We start from the raw sequence: 12,168 nt of genomic DNA on the forward strand, positions 1-12,168 counted from the left end.
CCTGTGTAAAGTGGCATTCAAGGTCTCGCTCCCAGGGTAAGAGCATGCAGTCACAGTGACCTACATGGCGATGAAAATTTTCTGCAACCAGAAGAGAATTGGGTCATGTTAAGAGCTTAATTGTTGAAGTGAGATTAAAGGACTATAAAATCTCGACTTTTTGATTTTGGCATTCAGAGGGCTGTAAAGAGAAAGTGTTGAAAGATGCTTTCTCATAGGCAAAAACCACTTTCAGAAGGTTTGATGTTCACGATAGCCTTTACTAAGAAAATTTGGCCTCAGTGAGAATCGAACTCACGACCCCTGGTTTACAAGACCAGTGCTCTAACCCCTGAGCTATGAAGCCTGCATTTTGAAACAGTCCCACAATATTTTTGACCAATTCTATATTCCTTTTTCAAAAATCTTAGAATGTCATAAGTAGGAATGAACCCATGCTTCCTGAAAAGATCATGCGGCCATCCTCAAATACACAAGTCGAAAAAATTGCGAAACTCAAAGAAAGTTTGGTCGTGCTAAGAGTCCAATTCTTGGGATGAAATATAAAGCCTGGAGCAGTTTTTCATTCCCTGGTGCAGCACTGCTTTATATTAGTTGAGGATTTAATAGTCAGAGGGTTGAACAGAAAAAGTTTTGAAGGACTTTTTCCTTCCTTGATTCAAATTGCAGGTTTAAAAGCAAAGCGCTCACATCAGCCCAGTATGTGTGCATATCTTTTCTTTTAGTTATGTTCTGATAGAACCCTGTTGGAAAAAACCTAAGCAGATTTGAAAGCTGGTAGTAACATCAATTCACCATTAAAAAGCATCTTATGTACTAGAATATTTAGCTTCTTGAGAACAGCCACATTGGTTCTACTAACATGGTTCCAAAACAGCTCTTTTCACCATCAGCCTAGACTAAGATGTTAAGCCCCAGTTCTTAATGCCTCGGTAATCCTCGTGCTGCTTGGCACTACAATCCTTTTTCTTCATTCTTACCAGAAGGTCTTTTTATTCTGAAAATATTTTCATGTAGCAATTGCTAAAACATCCTGGGTAATATTTAAGCAAAACTGAGCTGCCAGAAGCGGTATTTGAACCCACAAGTCCAGGAGAGCATACAACCTGAACGTAGTCCCCCAGACCGCTCAACCATTCGGCAGCTTGCAGATTTTGGTGAGATACCAAAGATCATCGTAAGCATCAACAAAAAAGGTTTATCTTTTTTGACTAAGCAAGCAACTAAAAGCGCTTCAAAACAATAGACGGGAGAGAAGGCATTGTTCGTCTGATAGTGTGCTCCAAGCATGTGCTAACCTGTGTTAAGGGAATCCTGCAAGTAAAGGTTTGAGTGAGTTGTGCACATGATCTAATGTGAATGGTGTGATCCATTTTGATTAATACAAAAGGTTTTATCTATATTTGTAATTCTGCCTGTAATGACAATCAGATCACTACTAAAAAGCGATTTCTACAGAGCAGAATAATAGGGCTAGGTGGAAAGAGTGAAAACTGCAAGATTTTAATTTCCCAAATCATTAAAATTATTTAAAAATTATGCGTGACATCAAACTTTGATTCAAGCAATAGGTATTGTTCTGATAACACATTCCATTCAAGGTATATCCCACCTGTGTAAAGTGGCATTCAAGGTCTCGCTCCCAGGGTAAGAGCATGCAGTCACAGTGACCTACATGGCGATGAAAATTTTCTGCAACCAGAAGAGAATTGGGTCATGTTAAGAGCTTAATTGTTGAAGTGAGATTAAAGGACTATAAAATCTCGACTTTTTGATTTTGGCATTCAGAGGGCTGTAAAGAGAAAGTGTTGAAAGATGCTTTCTCATAGGCAAAAACCACTTTCAGAAGGTTTGATGTTCACGATAGCCTTTACTAAGAAAATTTGGCCTCAGTGAGAATCGAACTCACGACCCCTGGTTTACAAGACCAGTGCTCTAACCCCTGAGCTATGAAGCCTGCATTTTGAAACAGTCCCACAATATTTTTGACCAATTCTATATTCCTTTTTCAAAAATCTTAGAATGTCATAAGTAGGAATGAACCCATGCTTCCTGAAAAGATCATGCGGCCATCCTCAAATACACAAGTCGAAAAAATTGCGAAACTCAAAGAAAGTTTGGTCGTGCTAAGAGTCCAATTCTTGGGATGAAATATAAAGCCTGGAGCAGTTTTTCATTCCCTGGTGCAGCACTGCTTTATATTAGTTGAGGATTTAATAGTCAGAGGGTTGAACAGAAAAAGTTTTGAAGGACTTTTTCCTTCCTTGATTCAAATTGCAGGTTTAAAAGCAAAGCGCTCACATCAGCCCAGTATGTGTGCATATCTTTTCTTTTAGTTATGTTCTGATAGAACCCTGTTGGAAAAAACCTAAGCAGATTTGAAAGCTGGTAGTAACATCAATTCACCATTAAAAAGCATCTTATGTACTAGAATATTTAGCTTCTTGAGAACAGCCACATTGGTTCTACTAACATGGTTCCAAAACAGCTCTTTTCACCATCAGCCTAGACTAAGATGTTAAGCCCCAGTTCTTAATGCCTCGGTAATCCTCGTGCTGCTTGGCACTACAATCCTTTTTCTTCATTCTTACCAGAAGGTCTTTTTATTCTGAAAATATTTTCATGTAGCAATTGCTAAAACATCCTGGGTAATATTTAAGCAAAACTGAGCTGCCAGAAGCGGTATTTGAACCCACAAGTCCAGGAGAGCATACAACCTGAACGTAGTCCCCCAGACCGCTCAACCATTCGGCAGCTTGCAGATTTTGGTGAGATACCAAAGATCATCGTAAGCATCAACAAAAAAGGTTTATCTTTTTTGACTAAGCAAGCAACTAAAAGCGCTTCAAAACAATAGACGGGAGAGAAGGCATTGTTCGTCTGATAGTGTGCTCCAAGCATGTGCTAACCTGTGTTAAGGGAATCCTGCAAGTAAAGGTTTGAGTGAGTTGTGCACATGATCTAATGTGAATGGTGTGATCCATTTTGATTAATACAAAAGGTTTTATCTATATTTGTAATTCTGCCTGTAATGACAATCAGATCACTACTAAAAAGCGATTTCTACAGAGCAGAATAATAGGGCTAGGTGGAAAGAGTGAAAACTGCAAGATTTTAATTTCCCAAATCATTAAAATTATTTAAAAATTATGCGTGACATCAAACTTTGATTCAAGCAATAGGTATTGTTCTGATAACACATTCCATTCAAGGTATATCCCACCTGTGTAAAGTGGCATTCAAGGTCTCGCTCCCAGGGTAAGAGCATGCAGTCACAGTGACCTACATGGCGATGAAAATTTTCTGCAACCAGAAGAGAATTGGGTCATGTTAAGAGCTTAATTGTTGAAGTGAGATTAAAGGACTATAAAATCTCGACTTTTTGATTTTGGCATTCAGAGGGCTGTAAAGAGAAAGTGTTGAAAGATGCTTTCTCATAGGCAAAAACCACTTTCAGAAGGTTTGATGTTCACGATAGCCTTTACTAAGAAAATTTGGCCTCAGTGAGAATCGAACTCACGACCCCTGGTTTACAAGACCAGTGCTCTAACCCCTGAGCTATGAAGCCTGCATTTTGAAACAGTCCCACAATATTTTTGACCAATTCTATATTCCTTTTTCAAAAATCTTAGAATGTCATAAGTAGGAATGAACCCATGCTTCCTGAAAAGATCATGCGGCCATCCTCAAATACACAAGTCGAAAAAATTGCGAAACTCAAAGAAAGTTTGGTCGTGCTAAGAGTCCAATTCTTGGGATGAAATATAAAGCCTGGAGCAGTTTTTCATTCCCTGGTGCAGCACTGCTTTATATTAGTTGAGGATTTAATAGTCAGAGGGTTGAACAGAAAAAGTTTTGAAGGACTTTTTCCTTCCTTGATTCAAATTGCAGGTTTAAAAGCAAAGCGCTCACATCAGCCCAGTATGTGTGCATATCTTTTCTTTTAGTTATGTTCTGATAGAACCCTGTTGGAAAAAACCTAAGCAGATTTGAAAGCTGGTAGTAACATCAATTCACCATTAAAAAGCATCTTATGTACTAGAATATTTAGCTTCTTGAGAACAGCCACATTGGTTCTACTAACATGGTTCCAAAACAGCTCTTTTCACCATCAGCCTAGACTAAGATGTTAAGCCCCAGTTCTTAATGCCTCGGTAATCCTCGTGCTGCTTGGCACTACAATCCTTTTTCTTCATTCTTACCAGAAGGTCTTTTTATTCTGAAAATATTTTCATGTAGCAATTGCTAAAACATCCTGGGTAATATTTAAGCAAAACTGAGCTGCCAGAAGCGGTATTTGAACCCACAAGTCCAGGAGAGCATACAACCTGAACGTAGTCCCCCAGACCGCTCAACCATTCGGCAGCTTGCAGATTTTGGTGAGATACCAAAGATCATCGTAAGCATCAACAAAAAAGGTTTATCTTTTTTGACTAAGCAAGCAACTAAAAGCGCTTCAAAACAATAGACGGGAGAGAAGGCATTGTTCGTCTGATAGTGTGCTCCAAGCATGTGCTAACCTGTGTTAAGGGAATCCTGCAAGTAAAGGTTTGAGTGAGTTGTGCACATGATCTAATGTGAATGGTGTGATCCATTTTGATTAATACAAAAGGTTTTATCTATATTTGTAATTCTGCCTGTAATGACAATCAGATCACTACTAAAAAGCGATTTCTACAGAGCAGAATAATAGGGCTAGGTGGAAAGAGTGAAAACTGCAAGATTTTAATTTCCCAAATCATTAAAATTATTTAAAAATTATGCGTGACATCAAACTTTGATTCAAGCAATAGGTATTGTTCTGATAACACATTCCATTCAAGGTATATCCCACCTGTGTAAAGTGGCATTCAAGGTCTCGCTCCCAGGGTAAGAGCATGCAGTCACAGTGACCTACATGGCGATGAAAATTTTCTGCAACCAGAAGAGAATTGGGTCATGTTAAGAGCTTAATTGTTGAAGTGAGATTAAAGGACTATAAAATCTCGACTTTTTGATTTTGGCATTCAGAGGGCTGTAAAGAGAAAGTGTTGAAAGATGCTTTCTCATAGGCAAAAACCACTTTCAGAAGGTTTGATGTTCACGATAGCCTTTACTAAGAAAATTTGGCCTCAGTGAGAATCGAACTCACGACCCCTGGTTTACAAGACCAGTGCTCTAACCCCTGAGCTATGAAGCCTGCATTTTGAAACAGTCCCACAATATTTTTGACCAATTCTATATTCCTTTTTCAAAAATCTTAGAATGTCATAAGTAGGAATGAACCCATGCTTCCTGAAAAGATCATGCGGCCATCCTCAAATACACAAGTCGAAAAAATTGCGAAACTCAAAGAAAGTTTGGTCGTGCTAAGAGTCCAATTCTTGGGATGAAATATAAAGCCTGGAGCAGTTTTTCATTCCCTGGTGCAGCACTGCTTTATATTAGTTGAGGATTTAATAGTCAGAGGGTTGAACAGAAAAAGTTTTGAAGGACTTTTTCCTTCCTTGATTCAAATTGCAGGTTTAAAAGCAAAGCGCTCACATCAGCCCAGTATGTGTGCATATCTTTTCTTTTAGTTATGTTCTGATAGAACCCTGTTGGAAAAAACCTAAGCAGATTTGAAAGCTGGTAGTAACATCAATTCACCATTAAAAAGCATCTTATGTACTAGAATATTTAGCTTCTTGAGAACAGCCACATTGGTTCTACTAACATGGTTCCAAAACAGCTCTTTTCACCATCAGCCTAGACTAAGATGTTAAGCCCCAGTTCTTAATGCCTCGGTAATCCTCGTGCTGCTTGGCACTACAATCCTTTTTCTTCATTCTTACCAGAAGGTCTTTTTATTCTGAAAATATTTTCATGTAGCAATTGCTAAAACATCCTGGGTAATATTTAAGCAAAACTGAGCTGCCAGAAGCGGTATTTGAACCCACAAGTCCAGGAGAGCATACAACCTGAACGTAGTCCCCCAGACCGCTCAACCATTCGGCAGCTTGCAGATTTTGGTGAGATACCAAAGATCATCGTAAGCATCAACAAAAAAGGTTTATCTTTTTTGACTAAGCAAGCAACTAAAAGCGCTTCAAAACAATAGACGGGAGAGAAGGCATTGTTCGTCTGATAGTGTGCTCCAAGCATGTGCTAACCTGTGTTAAGGGAATCCTGCAAGTAAAGGTTTGAGTGAGTTGTGCACATGATCTAATGTGAATGGTGTGATCCATTTTGATTAATACAAAAGGTTTTATCTATATTTGTAATTCTGCCTGTAATGACAATCAGATCACTACTAAAAAGCGATTTCTACAGAGCAGAATAATAGGGCTAGGTGGAAAGAGTGAAAACTGCAAGATTTTAATTTCCCAAATCATTAAAATTATTTAAAAATTATGCGTGACATCAAACTTTGATTCAAGCAATAGGTATTGTTCTGATAACACATTCCATTCAAGGTATATCCCACCTGTGTAAAGTGGCATTCAAGGTCTCGCTCCCAGGGTAAGAGCATGCAGTCACAGTGACCTACATGGCGATGAAAATTTTCTGCAACCAGAAGAGAATTGGGTCATGTTAAGAGCTTAATTGTTGAAGTGAGATTAAAGGACTATAAAATCTCGACTTTTTGATTTTGGCATTCAGAGGGCTGTAAAGAGAAAGTGTTGAAAGATGCTTTCTCATAGGCAAAAACCACTTTCAGAAGGTTTGATGTTCACGATAGCCTTTACTAAGAAAATTTGGCCTCAGTGAGAATCGAACTCACGACCCCTGGTTTACAAGACCAGTGCTCTAACCCCTGAGCTATGAAGCCTGCATTTTGAAACAGTCCCACAATATTTTTGACCAATTCTATATTCCTTTTTCAAAAATCTTAGAATGTCATAAGTAGGAATGAACCCATGCTTCCTGAAAAGATCATGCGGCCATCCTCAAATACACAAGTCGAAAAAATTGCGAAACTCAAAGAAAGTTTGGTCGTGCTAAGAGTCCAATTCTTGGGATGAAATATAAAGCCTGGAGCAGTTTTTCATTCCCTGGTGCAGCACTGCTTTATATTAGTTGAGGATTTAATAGTCAGAGGGTTGAACAGAAAAAGTTTTGAAGGACTTTTTCCTTCCTTGATTCAAATTGCAGGTTTAAAAGCAAAGCGCTCACATCAGCCCAGTATGTGTGCATATCTTTTCTTTTAGTTATGTTCTGATAGAACCCTGTTGGAAAAAACCTAAGCAGATTTGAAAGCTGGTAGTAACATCAATTCACCATTAAAAAGCATCTTATGTACTAGAATATTTAGCTTCTTGAGAACAGCCACATTGGTTCTACTAACATGGTTCCAAAACAGCTCTTTTCACCATCAGCCTAGACTAAGATGTTAAGCCCCAGTTCTTAATGCCTCGGTAATCCTCGTGCTGCTTGGCACTACAATCCTTTTTCTTCATTCTTACCAGAAGGTCTTTTTATTCTGAAAATATTTTCATGTAGCAATTGCTAAAACATCCTGGGTAATATTTAAGCAAAACTGAGCTGCCAGAAGCGGTATTTGAACCCACAAGTCCAGGAGAGCATACAACCTGAACGTAGTCCCCCAGACCGCTCAACCATTCGGCAGCTTGCAGATTTTGGTGAGATACCAAAGATCATCGTAAGCATCAACAAAAAAGGTTTATCTTTTTTGACTAAGCAAGCAACTAAAAGCGCTTCAAAACAATAGACGGGAGAGAAGGCATTGTTCGTCTGATAGTGTGCTCCAAGCATGTGCTAACCTGTGTTAAGGGAATCCTGCAAGTAAAGGTTTGAGTGAGTTGTGCACATGATCTAATGTGAATGGTGTGATCCATTTTGATTAATACAAAAGGTTTTATCTATATTTGTAATTCTGCCTGTAATGACAATCAGATCACTACTAAAAAGCGATTTCTACAGAGCAGAATAATAGGGCTAGGTGGAAAGAGTGAAAACTGCAAGATTTTAATTTCCCAAATCATTAAAATTATTTAAAAATTATGCGTGACATCAAACTTTGATTCAAGCAATAGGTATTGTTCTGATAACACATTCCATTCAAGGTATATCCCACCTGTGTAAAGTGGCATTCAAGGTCTCGCTCCCAGGGTAAGAGCATGCAGTCACAGTGACCTACATGGCGATGAAAATTTTCTGCAACCAGAAGAGAATTGGGTCATGTTAAGAGCTTAATTGTTGAAGTGAGATTAAAGGACTATAAAATCTCGACTTTTTGATTTTGGCATTCAGAGGGCTGTAAAGAGAAAGTGTTGAAAGATGCTTTCTCATAGGCAAAAACCACTTTCAGAAGGTTTGATGTTCACGATAGCCTTTACTAAGAAAATTTGGCCTCAGTGAGAATCGAACTCACGACCCCTGGTTTACAAGACCAGTGCTCTAACCCCTGAGCTATGAAGCCTGCATTTTGAAACAGTCCCACAATATTTTTGACCAATTCTATATTCCTTTTTCAAAAATCTTAGAATGTCATAAGTAGGAATGAACCCATGCTTCCTGAAAAGATCATGCGGCCATCCTCAAATACACAAGTCGAAAAAATTGCGAAACTCAAAGAAAGTTTGGTCGTGCTAAGAGTCCAATTCTTGGGATGAAATATAAAGCCTGGAGCAGTTTTTCATTCCCTGGTGCAGCACTGCTTTATATTAGTTGAGGATTTAATAGTCAGAGGGTTGAACAGAAAAAGTTTTGAAGGACTTTTTCCTTCCTTGATTCAAATTGCAGGTTTAAAAGCAAAGCGCTCACATCAGCCCAGTATGTGTGCATATCTTTTCTTTTAGTTATGTTCTGATAGAACCCTGTTGAAAAAACCTAAGCAGATTTGAAAGCTGGTAGTAACATCAATTCACCATTAAAAAGCATCTTATGTACTAGAATATTTAGCTTCTTGAGAACAGCCACATTGGTTCTACTAACATGGTTCCAAAACAGCTCTTTTCACCATCAGCCTAGACTAAGATGTTAAGCCCCAGTTCTTAATGCCTCGGTAATCCTCGTGCTGCTTGGCACTACAATCCTTTTTCTTCATTCTTACCAGAAGGTCTTTTTATTCTGAAAATATTTTCATGTAGCAATTGCTAAAACATCCTGGGTAATATTTAAGCAAAACTGAGCTGCCAGAAGCGGTATTTGAACCCACAAGTCCAGGAGAGCATACAACCTGAACGTAGTCCCCCAGACCGCTCAACCATTCGGCAGCTTGCAGATTTTGGTGAGATACCAAAGATCATCGTAAGCATCAACAAAAAAGGTTTATCTTTTTTGACTAAGCAAGCAACTAAAAGCGCTTCAAAACAATAGACGGGAGAGAAGGCATTGTTCGTCTGATAGTGTGCTCCAAGCATGTGCTAACCTGTGTTAAGGGAATCCTGCAAGTAAAGGTTTGAGTGAGTTGTGCACATGATCTAATGTGAATGGTGTGATCCATTTTGATTAATACAAAAGGTTTTATCTATATTTGTAATTCTGCCTGTAATGACAATCAGATCACTACTAAAAAGCGATTTCTACAGAGCAGAATAATAGGGCTAGGTGGAAAGAGTGAAAACTGCAAGATTTTAATTTCCCAAATCATTAAAATTATTTAAAAATTATGCGTGACATCAAACTTTGATTCAAGCAATAGGTATTGTTCTGATAACACATTCCATTCAAGGTATATCCCACCTGTGTAAAGTGGCATTCAAGGTCTCGCTCCCAGGGTAAGAGCATGCAGTCACAGTGACCTACATGGCGATGAAAATTTTCTGCAACCAGAAGAGAATTGGGTCATGTTAAGAGCTTAATTGTTGAAGTGAGATTAAAGGACTATAAAATCTCGACTTTTTGATTTTGGCATTCAGAGGGCTGTAAAGAGAAAGTGTTGAAAGATGCTTTCTCATAGGCAAAAACCACTTTCAGAAGGTTTGATGTTCACGATAGCCTTTACTAAGAAAATTTGGCCTCAGTGAGAATCGAACTCACGACCCCTGGTTTACAAGACCAGTGCTCTAACCCCTGAGCTATGAAGCCTGCATTTTGAAACAGTCCCACAATATTTTTGACCAATTCTATATTCCTTTTTCAAAAATCTTAGAATGTCATAAGTAGGAATGAACCCATGCTTCCTGAAAAGATCATGCGGCCATCCTCAAATACACAAGTCGAAAAAATTGCGAAACTCAAAGAAAGTTTGGTCGTGCTAAGAGTCCAATTCTTGGGATGAAATATAAAGCCTGGAGCAGTTTTTCATTCCCTGGTGCAGCACTGCTTTATATTAGTTGAGGATTTAATAGTCAGAGGGTTGAACAGAAAAAGTTTTGAAGGACTTTTTCCTTCCTTGATTCAAATTGCAGGTTTAAAAGCAAAGCGCTCACATCAGCCCAGTATGTGTGCATATCTTTTCTTTTAGTTATGTTCTGATAGAACCCTGTTGAAAAAACCTAAGCAGATTTGAAAGCTGGTAGTAACATCAATTCACCATTAAAAAGCATCTTATGTACTAGAATATTTAGCTTCTTGAGAACAGCCACATTGGTTCCTACTAACATGGTTCCAAAACAGCTCTTTTCACCATCAGCCTAGACTAAGATGTTAAGCCCCAGTTCTTAATGCCTCGGTAATCCTCGTGCTGCTTGGCACTACAATCCTTTTTCTTCATTCTTACCAGAAGGTCTTTTTATTCTGAAAATATTTTCATGTAGCAATTGCTAAAACATCCTGGGTAATATTTAAGCAAAACTGAGCTGCCAGAAGCGGTATTTGAACCCACAAGTCCAGGAGAGCATACAACCTGAACGTAGTCCCCCAGACCGCTCAACCATTCGGCAGCTTGCAGATTTTGGTGAGATACCAAAGATCATCGTAAGCATCAACAAAAAAGGTTTATCTTTTTTGACTAAGCAAGCAACTAAAAGCGCTTCAAAACAATAGACGGGAGAGAAGGCATTGTTCGTCTGATAGTGTGCTCCAAGCATGTGCTAACCTGTGTTAAGGGAATCCTGCAAGTAAAGGTTTGAGTGAGTTGTGCACATGATCTAATGTGAATGGTGTGATCCATTTTGATTAATACAAAAAGGTTTTATCTATATTTGTAATTCTGCCTGTAATGACAATCAGATCACTACTAAAAAAGCGATTTCTACAGAGCAGAATAATAGGGCTAGGTGGAAAGAGTGAAAACTGCAAGATTTTAATTTCCCAAATCATTAAAATTATTTAAAATTATGCGTGACATCAAACTTTGATTCAAGCAATAGGTATTGTTCTGATAACACATTCCATTCAAGGTATATCCCACCTGTGTAAAGTGGCATTCAAGGTCTCGCTCCCAGGGTAAGAGCATGCAGTCACAGTGACCTACATGGCGATGAAAATTTTCTGCAACCAGAAGAGAATTGGGTCATGTTAAGAGCTTAATTGTTGAAGTGAGATTAAAGGACTATAAAATCTCGACTTTTTGATTTTGGCATTCAGAGGCTGTAAAGAGAAAGTGTTGAAAGATGCTTTCTCATAGGCAAAAACCACTTTCAGAAGGTTTGATGTTCACGATAGCCTTTACTAAGAAAATTTGGCCTCAGTGAGAATCGAACTCACGACCCCTGGTTTACAAGACCAGTGCTCTAACCCCTGAGCTATGAAGCCTGCATTTTGAAACAGTCCCACAATATTTTGACCAATTCTATATTCCTTTTTCAAAATCTTAGAATGTCATAAGTAGGAATGAACCCATGCTTCCTGAAAAGATCATGCGGCCATCCTCAAATACACAAGTCGAAAAAATTGCGAAACTCAAAGAAAGTTTGGTCGTGCTAAGAGTCCAATTCTTGGGATGAAATATAAAGCCTGGAGCAGTTTTTCATTCCCTGGTGCAGCACTGCTTTATATTAGTTGAGGATTTAATAGTCAGAGGGTTGAACAGAAAAAGTTTTGAAGGACTTTTTCCTTCCTTGATTCAAATTGCAGGTTTAAAGCAAAGCGCTCACATCAGCCCAGTATGTGTGCATATCTTTTCTTTTAGTTATGTTCTGATAGAACCCTGTTGAAAAAACCTAAGCAGATTGAAAGCTGGTAGTAACATCAATTCACCATTAAAAAGCATCTTATGTACTAGAATATTTAGCTTCTTGAGAACAGCCACATTGGTTCTACTAACATGGTTCCAAAACAGCTCTTTTCACCATCAGCCTA

At 38.5% G+C, this 12,168-nt stretch overlaps 8 non-coding genes across 8 annotated transcripts; all 8 read right to left on the bottom strand.

The window, feature by feature from the left end:
* Positions 1–273: 273 nt before the first annotated feature.
* On the bottom strand, positions 274–346 carry TRNAT-UGU (transfer RNA threonine (anticodon UGU)). Its single transcript has one exon. It is a non-coding gene; the product is annotated as a tRNA-Thr (tRNA).
* A 1,538-nt stretch (positions 347–1,884) lies between these two features.
* On the bottom strand, positions 1,885–1,957 carry TRNAT-UGU (transfer RNA threonine (anticodon UGU)). The gene has a single exon. It is a non-coding gene; the product is annotated as a tRNA-Thr (tRNA).
* A 1,538-nt stretch (positions 1,958–3,495) lies between these two features.
* On the bottom strand, positions 3,496–3,568 carry TRNAT-UGU (transfer RNA threonine (anticodon UGU)). The gene has a single exon. It is a non-coding gene; the product is annotated as a tRNA-Thr (tRNA).
* Positions 3,569–5,106: 1,538 nt separating this feature from the next.
* On the bottom strand, positions 5,107–5,179 carry TRNAT-UGU (transfer RNA threonine (anticodon UGU)). The gene has a single exon. It is a non-coding gene; the product is annotated as a tRNA-Thr (tRNA).
* Positions 5,180–6,717: 1,538 nt separating this feature from the next.
* Positions 6,718–6,790, bottom strand: TRNAT-UGU (transfer RNA threonine (anticodon UGU)). The gene has a single exon. It is a non-coding gene; the product is annotated as a tRNA-Thr (tRNA).
* Positions 6,791–8,328: 1,538 nt separating this feature from the next.
* On the bottom strand, positions 8,329–8,401 carry TRNAT-UGU (transfer RNA threonine (anticodon UGU)). The gene has a single exon. It is a non-coding gene; the product is annotated as a tRNA-Thr (tRNA).
* A 1,537-nt stretch (positions 8,402–9,938) lies between these two features.
* On the bottom strand, positions 9,939–10,011 carry TRNAT-UGU (transfer RNA threonine (anticodon UGU)). The gene has a single exon. It is a non-coding gene; the product is annotated as a tRNA-Thr (tRNA).
* Positions 10,012–11,549: 1,538 nt separating this feature from the next.
* TRNAT-UGU (transfer RNA threonine (anticodon UGU)) lies at positions 11,550–11,622 on the bottom strand. The gene has a single exon. It is a non-coding gene; the product is annotated as a tRNA-Thr (tRNA).
* Positions 11,623–12,168: the final 546 nt, after the last annotated feature.

Source organism: Eleutherodactylus coqui, chromosome 7 (assembly GCF_035609145.1).
Source record: "Eleutherodactylus coqui strain aEleCoq1 chromosome 7, aEleCoq1.hap1, whole genome shotgun sequence".
Lineage (NCBI taxonomy): Eukaryota > Metazoa > Chordata > Amphibia > Anura > Eleutherodactylidae > Eleutherodactylus > Eleutherodactylus coqui.